Source organism: Excalfactoria chinensis, chromosome 11, assembly GCF_039878825.1.
Source record: "Excalfactoria chinensis isolate bCotChi1 chromosome 11, bCotChi1.hap2, whole genome shotgun sequence".
Taxonomy (NCBI): Eukaryota; Metazoa; Chordata; class Aves; order Galliformes; family Phasianidae; genus Excalfactoria; species Excalfactoria chinensis.
In genome coordinates, this window is record NC_092835.1 from 8,537,219 (window position 1) to 8,551,706 (window position 14,488).

Here is a 14,488-nt window from a genome sequence, read left to right on the forward strand (position 1 = left end):
CCTCCATAAGCAAAAGAAGGTAAAGTATTTAAACTTGTTGAAAGGAAAATGTATTTTTGGGTAGGGGAAAAAAGCCAGGCTATGTACAAGGACAGATTTAGGAACTATAAAGTAGGCAGAATTCCATGGGATGCGGTTGAAAAGGCCTTCCTGTTTCTCACAGAATGGGCAACATTAAAGAACCCATCAATTTGTAGGTATCAAATTAAAGCAAAAGAGAGCACTGGGAGAGAAATACTTTTCCTGAACTTAACAGAGTTAAGTGCATTGTTTGCTAAGGTGGGAGCAGAAACAATTTTGAAAAAGCGAAGAGCTTTTTATTACCATCCTCGCTGAGTTCAGAATTGTTCCCGTAATCCTCATGCTAAAGGCAGAGGCATTTTTAATATGATATTTACATCTGATAAGCAGTGCTGTATTAGCTCTTTGCTTATGTATTTTACGGAGACCACCGTAATAAAACGCTTAATGAGTGCACTGTTTTGAAATAGCTACTGAGGTTGTCTGACAGTAGAGGTGTGATACTCTTTTTCCATTTGAATAACAGCGTCCTTTTTGAAAACATGCTGGCAAATAGTTTCCTAGCGCTATAATAGATTTTTGTGGCTATCCTTCATTGACATCAGAATCACAGTGTTGGTTTTTGAGAAGTTTCTAGCTGTCACTTTGGGATGGTGGGAAAAAAAACCTTTCAAACATTGAACCTGAAGACTTGATGAAATTACCATCCAAAATGTGTTTTTGCAACCTCCCTCCCCCTTTTTTTTTCTTTTCTGAGGAAAAGGCAGCCTTGAGTCTTGACTTGAAGTTTCCATTTATGTTGACAGTGTCTTTGTAGTTCAGTTTTTTATTCCCTCAGTAGCCACCTAAGGAGGAGTTTCAAATTGGGCTGCTCCTGATTGCACTGCTCCTGTTCTCTGCTTTGTGGTGTAAACAGATGCGCTAAGGACGTGGATGAGATAAGACTTCAATGTTTTTATATTTTTTGTTTTCCAATCCATTTCAAAATTTAGCTCTACTGCCTTAAGAAGTTCTTGCACATGTTTTTCTCTCGTCTAATTTATGTTCACTTATCTGCTTTTATTCTTAATTGCTAGAGGCTATACTCCCACTTGTGGTATTCAGTTTCTGTGGAGCTACCAATAAATTCAAAGGATGCCCTGCTGAGAATAGGATAGAGACTGAAAGAGTGGGAGAGAGAAAGTAGAACAAACTAATGATACTTACTAGAACTGCCTGTGCAGACTAATGGAAAGTAAACTGTATTTATTGTATAACCTTTTGGTAGCATGTATAAATTGAACAAAACCTGTTGTAGCACTTCATATCCTAGTCCAAAAATTATTCCCCTTCTCTTAATTTTAGTTGTGTAGTCAGGTTGTCCCCTCAGCTGATTATGTCTAGACTGTAATTCAGAGAATAATTTTTGAGCCACAAAGGGCAATTTCTTTGCTCTTATCATTCTAGGTTGACTAATTTTCTGATTAATGAAAGAAGTGCCTATGCAGTTGGCCTTGTTTTGAAAGACTTGCTGCTAGCTTGATACAAACATTCTGGTATGTGGTAGGTTGGAATTTACTCCCTCTTCTTTTCTCTTCCGCTTTTACTATGTATTCACTAATTCAAGGTGACCAGATCTGTCCTTCACTACAGAATAAGCACGGCCAGCTGAACAGTGATAGACATTGCTGCAGCCTTCTGAGGTGATGTGTTTTCTAGGACTGAAATAGGTTGTTTTAGGGTAGGTGGAAGAGTGTTAGCGTGGTGTTGATGAAAATGCAGACATGCTCTTGTAAGTGTGCGGCTCTGCAGAGGGCACGGCTGTGTCAGACTGCAGTCTCCTGGCCAGGGATGCATCCTGAAAACTGGTTTTCAGCACTTTGGAGATGGAAAAATATTTTTTCATTCTTCAGGGAATTGTTCTGTATGAAAGTGCTTCTCTGGGAGAATCTGTGCACAGAGGAACATCTCACCCCAGCAACTGTTCAGATGTAAAAAAAAAGATAAGAGATATGAAAGAGGATTATGGATTGTGCTAGTGAATCAGAAGTATACATTCTGACCAGGATGGACACCCAGTACAGTAGGCCATTTTTATGCCTACTGCATAAACTGCAGATTTTGTTACTGTTAAAAAAAATGCCCAAGTTTAAACAAAATATACAAACAGTGGTAGGTGAGAAGACTTCCTTTGTAATAGAAGCCCTGTAGTTTTTAAAACATCAGCTTAATGTCTGCAAATACTCACTAAGTATCTATAATTGCTGAAAGTTTATGCTTCACTTTGCAGACTGCCCTGAAATGTAGTGCTGTTGTATTTTAAGGTCTTCATCTAAACCTCCCAACAAATAAAGCTGTTTCATTGCAGCGGAACATTGGCAGCAGCAGTGAAAACTTCTTTTTCGGAGGCTTGTAAATCTGTAATACAGAAATACTGTGTGTTTCTAATGCTCTTAAAAGTAATGTAAAATTGTCCTCAACAAGAAGCATATGCTTATAAATCCTGGTGTAGTCTGTGCACTATCGTGACTATAGGAAGCAGTATCTGCCACATGGAATATTTAATTTAAAAAATTGGGATAAGGGTCGTGAATTGTATGCTAGAAATAGAAAATAAGATTAGAGGTTATGTTTCAGGCATGGAGCCGTCTCTGGGGGGGGAACAGAACAAGGTTACTTCAAGGTTTGGAGCCTGCTGGGGGGTGGGGAGAAGGGAGGAAATCCAGCAGAGGCTAAAAATGGTGCCTGGGGGGGATGTAATATATTAAGTAAAATTTACCAAGCGTCTCCTGGGCACCTGGTATTACGGCTGGTAGCCTTTTGTGTACCATCGCCTGTCCCTGCCCCATTAGTCACGGGCAGCGCTTGGGACTGCTGAGGTGGCTCTGCCTGGGCTGCTGGCACACCGTGTACACAAACAGACCCAGTGGCAAAAAGGTCGCTTTTTCTAAATGTAGCACTTGGGAAATGTGTTTGAGGGGTCTGGCCGGATCACTGGTAGATGCATCAGCTCGTAATGAAACGTCGCTTCGGTGTATTTGGCATCTTTGCCACATGCTACCGCTGGCAGAGCAGTACTGTGTTGCAATTCCTGCAGCAGAAAGCCCTTTGCCAACACGAGGTGTTGTGAAGGAGTGTCATTTGGCTTAAACCACCTGAATGTAAGCCTTGCATTTCGCAATTGCTAGTTATTTTCTGTCGTGATGCATCAGTAAATACTGGGTATTTCAGTCTTCATTTGTGAATAGAAATCAGCTCTGTTAATGAATATTGAAATACAGGGGCTCAGTTAATGAGGTGTGAAGTGAGGATCTTCCAGAGGTATATTTGTGTGGGGTGTCTTGGGCTGATGGTACTGAGTGCTTCCAGGGAAAAGGACACTTGAGTTTTCCGAAAGATGTGGCAGAATGTAAGAGTTGGGTTTTGCTTAGGGATGTGTTCCTCCGGATTCCAGTCAGTAGATCACGTTAATTTCTGTTATGGGTTGAAGCATAAATGCAGCGTCTTCTCCAAGATGTATTATACCAGCATAAGTGCCTCTTTGTGTCCTCTGCTGGGAGAGAAATTTCTTGCACAACTCAGTGCAGAAATTTTGGCACATAATAAATAACCTGGCGACAAATCATGCGGATGGATGAGAGCTTAGCTGTTTACATAAAACTGTCAGTACTTCTACTTCCAGGACATCGTGAGGTGGTCTGACTGTGCATCGTATGTTGTAAATTAGGTCAGATGATTATTTCCCAATTGATAATTTTATTGGAGAATATCTGGAGAGTTCTTTGGGGAATATTTTCTAACAACTTTTGTTTTAAAAGAGAAAATCACTTGACATCAGGTCACGTCAGTATTTATCTGGACAGCAGCTTGACTGCTGTGTGTCTTTCCATGCTGTGTACTTAATGTAGTAGCTTAAAGCTGGAAGTTGGCAGAGCCGTGTGTGCTGCAGAGCCGTGCCGGTGGAATGCCATGTATGCATTTGTTAGCAAATTGCTGTAGTGTTATTTTTATTCCTTAGTAGCATCTACACTGATTATAGGACGTGAGATTTATTTTCCAAGTGCGTACATTTATTTTTATTGAACGAAGTTGGTAAACTTCATTATTAAGAGTGTGAACTCTTTAAAAGAAGCAGAACAGCAGCTTGCTGACACATTGACGACTTCTGCTTTTTTAATATAAAGAAGGTAATTTAAATCAAGCTAGTTTTCCTGGGAACATATAAATGTGAAACTAAATCATTGAGGTCTCTGAGAAACCAGAAATTTCTCCCATCTGTGTCAGTGTAAGGAGTGGATGGAGGCCGAGCAGTGCTCTAACAGCCCTCAGCTTTCAGGATGCAGTTATTTGAATTTTAAGTTGACCTGTGGCCCATTTTGACATTTATACTGTGTGGATAAAAGGCAACAAATGATTCCGTGGACTCAAATAGAGCTCAGGATTACTGAAGCAGCTAATAGAGGACACTAAATGCAGGAGTCTGGTTTGAGCTGTGGCCATTGTAGTTAACATGGAGTGCTACCTGCTGGGATGCACAGTCTTGCTTAAGAAGGGCAGGAGGAGAATGCTTTTGTCTCTGGTGCTTAACTGCTGTTTGGACCAGCTGCTAATGGGACTTACAGAAAATTGTTATCTGGGCAGAACCGAGTTTTGGGTGTACCTGGGGGGCAAAAGATGACAGCAAGGAGCTGCTATGTTTTTCCCTTTGGATATTTATTAGAAATGTAAAAACTGGAGAGTACTACTACATTTGATCTTTTCTAACTGATCGTGTTTTGACCCATGACTGTACAGTGTGAGTTGGAGCTATTTTAAATCTCATCTATATTTAATTAAGACTTATAAATTCTGGTCTTAATGAGGAAAGGAAATAGCTGTGCTGAAAGACATAAGCAGCTCTTTTGATTGGAAAAAGTGAAGAAAGGTTATGAAGTATGCATGCTGCCATTTCTAGTTTTTAATCTTTAGGAACTCAAATTACTTGTCACCACTGTTCGTTCATCAGCTACAGAAATTACTTCTACATAATTTAGCGTATAAAAATGTAGATTTTTTGGAAGCAAAGCATTTTGACAGTTTCAAAAAGTCTCTTGTCAGAAAGATTAGTTCAAGAAGGATTTTGGAATCGAGGCTAAAACTGTTCACCTACTAAAACATAGGAAATTGTGATTTGCAGCAGTGTTGTAAGATGCATTTGCAGCATTATGTACACGTGGATGTTTGGTTTTGTTATAGGACAGACTGCTGTGCACACTGGATTGTCCTGGTTTATTCATATCCTGTGACTGTGAATCAGATATTGCTGTCTATATACAGACTGAATTGCCAGCCAACTTTGGGCCCAAATATGGTAAACATAATTATGTTCATTTGCTATAAAAATACATTCTCCTTAGTTTAACATTTTCCATGATTACAGTTTTCTGATAATTCCATAATTTTCAACATGAGAGGGATGTGAAAGGCCTAATTATCATGTCCCTCTCTTCTGTATAGAATAGTTTGTTATCCTGGGCAAAACTCCAGCTGCACGCTGATGAATCTGCTGCTGCTCAAACACAGTAAGCCTGTAAACCATTTGGAAAGTCAGAACACAGGAGCTGCAGTGCAGGGACGTGAATCTGTGCATTAGTTCGATGACAAAAAAATCTCATAGTTGCAACTGTCAGGAGACAGTCCGTGTGTGTGCTGGTGTCAGTGTTTCTGATACGAAGCACTCCTGTTTTCTATTTCCGGAGATGAAATTTGTATTTCAGAACGCTTAATGCTTCTCAAGTAGGAGACTTTCAGTGAATGAGTTGGGTGAGGGGGAAGGAAAATACTCAAATAGATAAAGCCTCTAATGTGTGCTGGAGAGAATAAGTACAAGTAAATATTGAATTAGTCCTAAGTATCAGTCACAAGGAAATAGAATGGCAATATAGTCACTAAATATGAAAAAGTGAATAGTTTGCATGTGGAAATACTTGCTGATAGTAGCCATTTCATTTGCATAAGAAGACAAAGATTAATATATTTAATACAAGTTAGAAAACATGTTTGCAGGGATTTAATTCTTTTTTTTTCTTTATATAGTCTAGTATCAAGGGAATGTTGCAGTTGTGTTCTGTGGCCAGCATTGAGAGTTTAGAAGCAGTGTTAATAATTTGGGAAAGATGATTGATGTTGAGTTACTCCAAATGTTTTGAAACGTGTCATCATCCTTGTTGTAAACAGGCAAAAAATCTTATAAAGGCTTCTCAGGATGTTTCGTACATAGTCTGTCTCATGCCCGTAGTACTCAAATAAAGCTCTTCTGTGAAGAAAATATGAATGTACAGATGATTTACGATTTTCATTGCCTTGAAACATTACTTTTGTCTAACACTACTAAAATCTTCGGGTACTGAAGTGACTCCGAGTTTTAGTTTTCCTTCTTATTTTGCTCAAACTGTCAAGAAATGTAGTTGAGGAATATTTATTTCAGTGTAGAGGATCGAATTCCAAATATGTATATGCTAATAAGTGTAAGTGCTGTGCATTTGTGAGGCGTAGTTTCTGTGTTGGCTGGAAGCCTTGTCTAGAAGTTAACAGAAGTATTTTTTCATTCATTGGTTTCTCAATCAGCTGTTTCAGAGAGCAGCTGTAAATAGGATGTCATTGCTGTGTGCTGCTTCTGATCATCCACAACTTGTAGTGATTAAGGAGGTAAAAAAAAAAGGCTACATTCAGCCTTCTCAGTAGATCTAAATTGGCCTCATGTAACACTGCAGTGGTTCTAAGTGGGTGCCTAGGGAAAGGCAGGAACGGGGTAAACTCGAGGGCTGCAGATGTTTAAAACTGTCTTTGGCGATTTGCTGCATGTAGGGCACCCTGAGCCTGCAGCTGGTCTCTAGAAAGCCAAAGGGACCAGGATAGTAATACATATAGTAATACATATAGTAATGTATGTGGTACGTCATGCTTAAACACTGTAGTATTTGACTTGGGCTGTTACTCCCACTTGTCTTTTCAGGTCTTGTTTAAGATATGGTTTGTTTGGGGGTAATGAAAACTTCTTCAGAAGAACCTGACTTTGAAAGAAGAGACTTTCAGTTATCTCTGTAAGCACTTTGCCAAAGGGTAGGAATCATTCCTGTTTCCAGGGATGCAGAAGCTTTTCATGAAGTATTTGAGACCATGAACAAATCATTTTAAACAAGTAGGAATTAAGGCTCAGCATTGAGCCCTCTTCAAATCCTTCATCTGCACTGACTCAACAGTAACGAGACTTTTCAAAGCACTCTGCAAAAAGCAAATTGTTGAAGAGATTTAGGCAAGGAAAAAAATTTAGAAAACTTCAGCATTCATTTTAGAATGCAAACTAAAATCTTCTCATCCCATTTGATAATACTGAAAAATCTGGCATTGATTTATAACAGAAAACTGTAATTCATGATTTAACAAAGTCTGTGAGAGATACTACTAACTTTACTGGAGTTAATCATATGCTGTAGTCCATCGCTGAAGTGAGGTCAAAGATTAAACTGCTTCCAGGTTGGAAATGTCTACTGTGAGACTGTAACATTGTCTGTGTCTGTTGCTGTTGTTCTGTGTTGTGCTGGTCTTCTGCAGAAACGCTGGAAGCCCTGGTTTTGTACTTAATAAAGGAACAAGAAACAATTATTGTTCTCTTAGTACTTGGTTTTGCTATTATTTTTTAACTTAGAAACACATGGGCAGTTTCTGCAGCTTAAAAAGTCTTCTAAGTGCATCTCTGAACGTATGATGCGCTGTGTGGATTTAGGAGGGAAGACCTTTGCAAAGGGTAGGGGTGTGTTACCTGAAATGGCTGTAGCTGGGCCACAGTGTACAAGCCTCACTGACTAATATTGATGTTCCATACATGTTTTAATTTATTATTTTCTGTAGCTCATTCTTTTCTTGCCTTCCTTTCAGTGGGAAAGGAAATCTGGCTGAAAAATCCCATTTGTGGGAGTAGATATTCAACTTATTCTCAGACTTGTCTAGCAAATTGTCTGCTTTCCATCTCTTCCTTGAAGCCATGGCCTTCTATACTTTGACTGCAAGTGGCTTCCTTTCAGAGACAGCAGGCATCTCTTCCCAAGCAGTCTGTAGGTAGTGATGAGAAGTAAAGAATGCTGTAGACAATGTATTCTGAGAGGCAGAGCTGCGTCTTTTTTATGGAAAGCTTACAGTGTTTATGCTTGCTCTCGCTGTGGTCCCATGAATTTTTGTTCATCTAAGCACGTTATACAGTTCTGAGAGAGCGAAAGTGTGAATGCTCGTGGCTGTTTAGTGCACCCTTTTCGGATTTGAAGATAGGTCTCGAGTCTCTGGCTGTGAATCACATTGCACAGTAATTTCTCATGCTTTCTGCAAGTGCTTTAAGCTACCATATCAAGAATGGGCATTATCTTCCTTCTCTTCACGCAGAGTTTTCTTTCAAGAGAGAACTGGTCCTGTTCTTAAACCAGATAAGCACCAACTGCCAAGGGAGGATTGAAACAGTGATCCTGATCTGACACAGGCATCTATTTTTGACGTTCAGGGAGGTACTCAAGGCTGAAAGAAGGTCTGGTATAACACATTCCTTTCACTAGCTTTTCCTTTTGCTGTCATAACTTACTGCTGAGATTTCAGGTAGTGCCATTCTGTGTTACAGGTCTTTCCTAAAGCAAAATGTGAGAAGCTGTCACATAGTTCTGGGGCAATGCCCTGGAAAAAAAATAAATGCATTCAGTATAGTAACAGTGCTGAATTTGGTTTAGAAGATTACCTACTTTGCCAGTGTATTTTATAGGGAGTACAGCTGGATAGTTCAGGACTATGGATTCTTTCCCGAAGGGTTAAGCACTTGTAAGTGAGGCGGTATGGTGCTGAGTAGTCAAGATTTTCAGTCCTTACCTAGTTCTGAAAATGTTTTTTTCAGTGTTCTTCAGTTCTGTCATAGAAACCACTCCAAAAGCAAGTCCTTACTGATTTGTTTCTTTGGGCGCAGGAGGTGGGGTTAGTTTTGTTTTTGCTTTTCATTTAGGACACGTAGCATAGCTGTGCTTCCGGAGTATTTGTCAGTGAAGTCCAAAAAGCACAAGTTGGCACAAATAACTTAATAGTATTATTTTAAGGAGGGTCATTTTGGAGGGGAAATAAAGGCCTAGACAAAACATAATAAATAGTTTTAGAGACCGTCTATAAATATTAGATACTTTGTTGGTGAAATTTTTCTTTGACAAGCTAATAAATTAAGTTTCTGAAGCCTCCTACTTAAATCTAATAAATCTCCATGCTTCTATTTGTAATTGTTTCACTGCTAAATGAGAAAATCAGTTTCTGTTATTAACAAATTAGTCTGTTTAGATTTATATATGACCCAATAGAATGCTCAGTTGCTTCTACACAACTGGTAGAAGGGAAAGCATGGAGCAAATTTAGTGCTGTGGCCCAGGAGAGTGGGATACAGTGTCTGGTGAGCCAGTATTGGAAAGGGTAGATGCTGGAAAGGGGATGTTTCCCGCAGGAGCTTTGTGGGCATGCTAAGGATTGCCTTGCCTTCTTGTTTTGTTTTGTTTTTTTTTTTTCCCCTCCAGCCATTCTGGGCAAACAGCCAACAAGGAATCCCTACAAAAGCAATTCATGATCTAGCAAGAACTAAAATTATATTGGTATTATCGGCTATTTCTGTCTCTCTTCACCTTTCCTTCTTTGCTCTTCTCAAATGGAGATTTCCAAATGCAAGAGGTGCTTGGATATTCCAGCGGTTGCAGCCTATGCTCTTAGGAAGGCTCTCAGCCCAGGTTTTTCCTTCTGACTATGTAGAATGAGTACAGGCACCTGACCAAAGGCAGCTGAGTTTAAGTGGTGTGTGGTGCCAGCTGGGAGGCTGAGCTGTTGGCACGGGCATCCTCTCCCACCGTAACTGCTTCCTCAGCCAAGAAAGTGAATTGTTTGATATCTTGAGTATGTGACTTAGGAGCAGTGGGAAAGATGCTGCTCCTGAGTGTAACTGACTTTATAAAAAATAATGAATTCCGACCAGGAAAGCAAGTTTAAAATATTAATAATATGAAACATTTTTGTTACCTTTCATAAGTAGTATATGAGAAGTAATCTCTTGTTATTGTAACTTCTTGCTATCGGTCATGTTCCACAAGCTAATGCTATGATTTTTGCATTGCAGGTTTATTATTGTGATGTTTAAATAAGCTTCCTTCCAAAATGCATGATTTAGAATTTCCCAGCAATATGATACTGTTTTCTTTTTATAACTCTTACGTTTTAACTGCATGACAGTCTTTGCAATGTAGCTTAATTCTACGGTGTTTCTTTTTTACAGATGGAGTGTTACACAGCTGTTGAGAAACTCCTTAATGTTCTCATTATTGTTGATATAGCAACTTAAATATCAATAGAAGTGGTATCTTAATTGAGGGTGGAGATGTTCTAGTTGATGGCAGAACTGAATTTCTCAGGTTATGAAATCTGTTAATGAACTCTGTTATTCTTTATTTTTAATCTCTGGCCTATGGATTGTAATATTTAGTGTTTTTAAATAAGTATGTGTTGTAAATGTTTACCATGCTCTGTTGCTGTGGATGCAATCCATCTTTAGTTTGGAATAGCTTAAAATGAATCAACTCCCAGTTAAAATCCGTGAAATTTCTTTGTTGCTGTCTTAAAATTGGGAAGAAAAAAGGCAGTTGGGAACTACTTGTAGGGTATTTTTCTTAGCCCGTTAATTTGCTAGGATCCTGAAAAGTTGATTTGGAGGAAGTAGTTAGCATAGTTTGTCCTAGTTCACTCTTACTCTCATCTACCATTAGTAGTTTACTTAACAGGAGAAGCAAAAAACCAAACAGCTTGCACACTGCACACAGCTATGGCTCTTGTGCCTGGATGAGAACTTGATATGATTAGTTTGTGCCTTCAGTATACTGGTGCAGTGTTATTAAGGTCCACGTTTGAAGTTGACTTCTCATTTGTCTTGTTGAACTTTCTGCTGTAGTGCATGCTGCTGGCTTGAAGCCTTTGTGTAGTTAGGCCTCTCTGTGCTGCTTTCTGCTGAATCCCTGCTATTGTACCTTCTATCTTTGCTGTCACCTCTTCCATGCATTTGTCTTGTCCTTGCTCACAGGAACCTTGCAGTGGTGAGGAAGGCAGGGCCTGTCTCATGGCCATGGGCTGGGCCAACTGTCCTTCCCTGCTGGTGGTCATTGCTTTTGGCCACTGAAATAATAGGCTGTAACCAGTGAGTGTGAGATGCTGATAGACAAATCTGTGTTGTTTAGGCAAGGTCTTCAGTTCTGATCCTGCTGTTGGTGAGAATATTCAAAGACTGTTCTTTTGGAAATAGCACTTTGCTTCTGGTTTGCTATTCAGATGTCAAAGATCATTTCAGATTATTTTTGGTGGTAACCACATCTGGACTTTGGGTAGGCTGGCCAGGAATAGGATCCGCTGTACTTGTTACTGGCAGCAGAACTGAAAGGTGGAATAACTTCTTTAGTAGTGGATTTGCACAAATCTGTGTAACTGAAATTGAGAGGGACTTGGTGTGCTCTCACAGGAGGCCTGTGACTTGGCAGCTTGCTGACCTTTTGGCCTTGCAGTAGACTTTGTTTGTTCAGCCCTTTTCCTGGTAAGTCATCTGGCCACTGGGGTTGTTTCTTTTGAAGTAACCTTTTTGGGGAATGTTAATTGCACTTAGTTATTTTTGTATTTGATTGTTTTACGTGAATGGTGCTCATGGAGATAAGCGCATCCTGAGTTTGGAGGAGTGCGTCATGTTAAGGGAGGTACAATACTTAAGTGTTACTTGTAACCTGAGCTTTTCTTTGGAGAGTATTTCAGATCATCTTATTGGTATGTGTGTTAGTTACGTATATATTACCCTTTTACTGAAATTACAATAAACTTCACGAAGGCCACCTTTGCAGGCAGTTCTTAAAATTGAGATCAGAACCTATTTTCAAACACCGTAAATACCTCAACGTACCATTTCTGCCTTTATGTTGTTTTTTTCCTGTTCTCTTCCCCATCTCACTGGGAAGGAGGGAACAAGCAAAGGGCCGTGTGGTGCTGAGCTGCTGCTGGGTTAAACTGCAACACCAGCATGGTCTACAGAACGTTTATGTAGGTGATAAATAAGTTGTCTGGAAGGACTTTGGCAGTAACTGTGTAACTGGCCTGACTAGCGATAGACTTTTGTATTTTATCACTGCTTCCTCCACTTAATTTCCTTTATTGATTCAGAGAAAGTGTTGCCTCCTCTTATAGCAGGGTGATGGCATATGGAGCAGATTAGGGATTAGGCCTCACGTTACTCAGTAAAACAAACTGGAAGGTGCCAAATTCTGTTTGTATGAGAGTCTTCTGTGTTATTTTGTGTCTCTTGCAATCAGTGAAGCTGCTGAAAATACTTGTGGTTTCTTGGGAAGCATCTCAGCACAAGCAAAAAATTGGGTGCTCTTGTGTTTAAAAAAATAAAAAAAAAATTCAATCTGCATTTTTTCCTCTACGTACATGCAGCAATTGCTGGAGCAACTCATGCAGATGTCTGCTCAACTATCTGTGGAAGTTCAAACATGTAACAATCCCTTGCAACGAGAGCATAAACAAGGTGATGAGCTTTTTCAGTAGCACTCTGCAGCTTTCAGTGAAATGGCATTCAATGTAGAGCTTGCTTTACGCTGTATATTAGTACTATTTTTAACTTTGAATAGTATGTGAACAACGTTTTGGCCTTGATTGCACAGGGGGAGAATAAACTTCATTCGTGGTATGCTGTTTTCAGTCTTCTGTACTCGATTTCTGAACACTTGTGTTTCCTACAAAATGAAATACTCATACAGACCTCGCAGTTATATGTTGGACAGATAGCATGTTGTTCTCGTATCACCAGAATGAAATCCTTTGCATTTTTTTCTAATACAGCAAGATTTGGACTGGCACAAAGTTCAAATTGTTATAATACAGAGTCCCCAAGAGCAGTGGTGCATTAGAAGTATTGAGGAGGGAGAGAGGAGCGTGGGAACAGCCCTCTCTTCACTTTTTCAGGGAAAGATACAAAAGGAAGAGTGTTTACTTTATACATAGCATGTTGGAGTCTCATTATAGAATGTGTAATACATGCCTAGTGTTCAGAAGAGTCAAGATCGTTCTTCAAATAATTGTCTTTACAGATACAGAAGGCATAAGCCGTCCTCTTTAAACTTGTGTTGGTTTTATTATAAGTGAATTTCGAAGCCTGTGAAATGCTGAAGAATTGCATATGTTACTACAGATTTGACTATGAAACTGTCTGTAAGACATATTGATCTCTAGTGTTAATAGAAAAAAAAAGCTGTGTTTATGTTTCCTACAGCTTTGCATTTCATGTGTTCTTTCTGGGTGCAGCAGGTTGTGTTATCAGTTCAGTGCCTTAGCTTCCTGAAAGGCTCAATGTGTAATCAGAACAGACAAATTATAGTGCATCTCTAATGTGCTTGTATAATCCAGTGCTGTATAGCTCAAACTCCTTATTAGCTTTTTTTTACTTCTGCTGCTAATTAACACATGTTGCATGATTATTTTTTAACTTCTGCAATGTGAAACTCATATCTACTTAGGGAAAATAATCACCAATTTACTTCTACGGTGCATGAAAATTAAGAGACTCTCTTGTTCTGTCTACATTTTTATGCAATCAAGACAAATGATTTAATCTTGCTCTCCACTGTAAGGCACTGAAGCTTGTAAAGCAAGGAGGAAAATGTTTTCAGTTCTTCCTATGATATTGAGACCTAGAAAATTCCATTTTAATGAGTTTGCTGTGTTGAATGTGAATTCTGAGAGAAGTGTAAAGTTAGTTATTAGGAAATAAAGTAATCAGCTCGAAGTACTTTAATAAGAGATGTGCAGATGCAAACGGGAATGCCTGCTGTATTTTATCTGTTCATCATGTTTTTAAAAGTGCTAATGTAGAAGAAAATCTGCTCTTAATCTCAGAAGCAGAACTGTCTGCAGCAGTGACTTCCTGAAAAACTTGTGTGTCTGTTTTAGTGGGTGTGAGACAATCTGGCTCCCTGGGTGAAGTTCTGCCTTGCTGTGTCTCTCCTGCTTTATTTTTTTCTAAACCTGTGAGGCTGTGTTTCACACCTATGTCAAAACACATTGTAATGCTGTAACGGGATGGAAAGTAGAGTGATAGCAATGGGCTGGCAAAGTCTTTGGCTACAGCAAATGAGAACGTGCCCAAATGCACCAGCCACAGAAATGAAGGAAAAGAGTGGCTTACCTTTGGAAGGCCTCAGGTAGGAAGGGATCTCCAGCAAGAGATACCCTCACCTCCCCTGCCAACCCTTAAATGAGGGCTGGGAAGGGATGCATCCTGCCTCCACCCCTTCTGGTCACTCAGGTGCACTGAGCTGCCCTGGGTTGGCCCTGCCTTCCCACCAGGTGCTCAATCGCTGCTTCAAGCTGTGACTCAGCATTCCATTACACATGATATGTGTGGGGGGGAAGGGTTCCT

General features: G+C 39.6%; 2 protein-coding genes across 2 annotated transcripts in view; one reads left to right on the top strand and one right to left on the bottom strand.

Annotated features, from left to right (window-relative positions):
• The window catches only part of GARRE1 (granule associated Rac and RHOG effector 1), a 51,305-nt gene that overhangs the window by 11,747 nt on the left and 25,070 nt on the right, over nucleotides 1–14,488 (top strand). The window lies entirely within an intron of this gene.
• Nucleotides 1–14,488, bottom strand: part of SS18L2 (SS18 like 2) — a 44,948-nt gene that overhangs the window by 3,489 nt on the left and 26,971 nt on the right. The window lies entirely within an intron of this gene.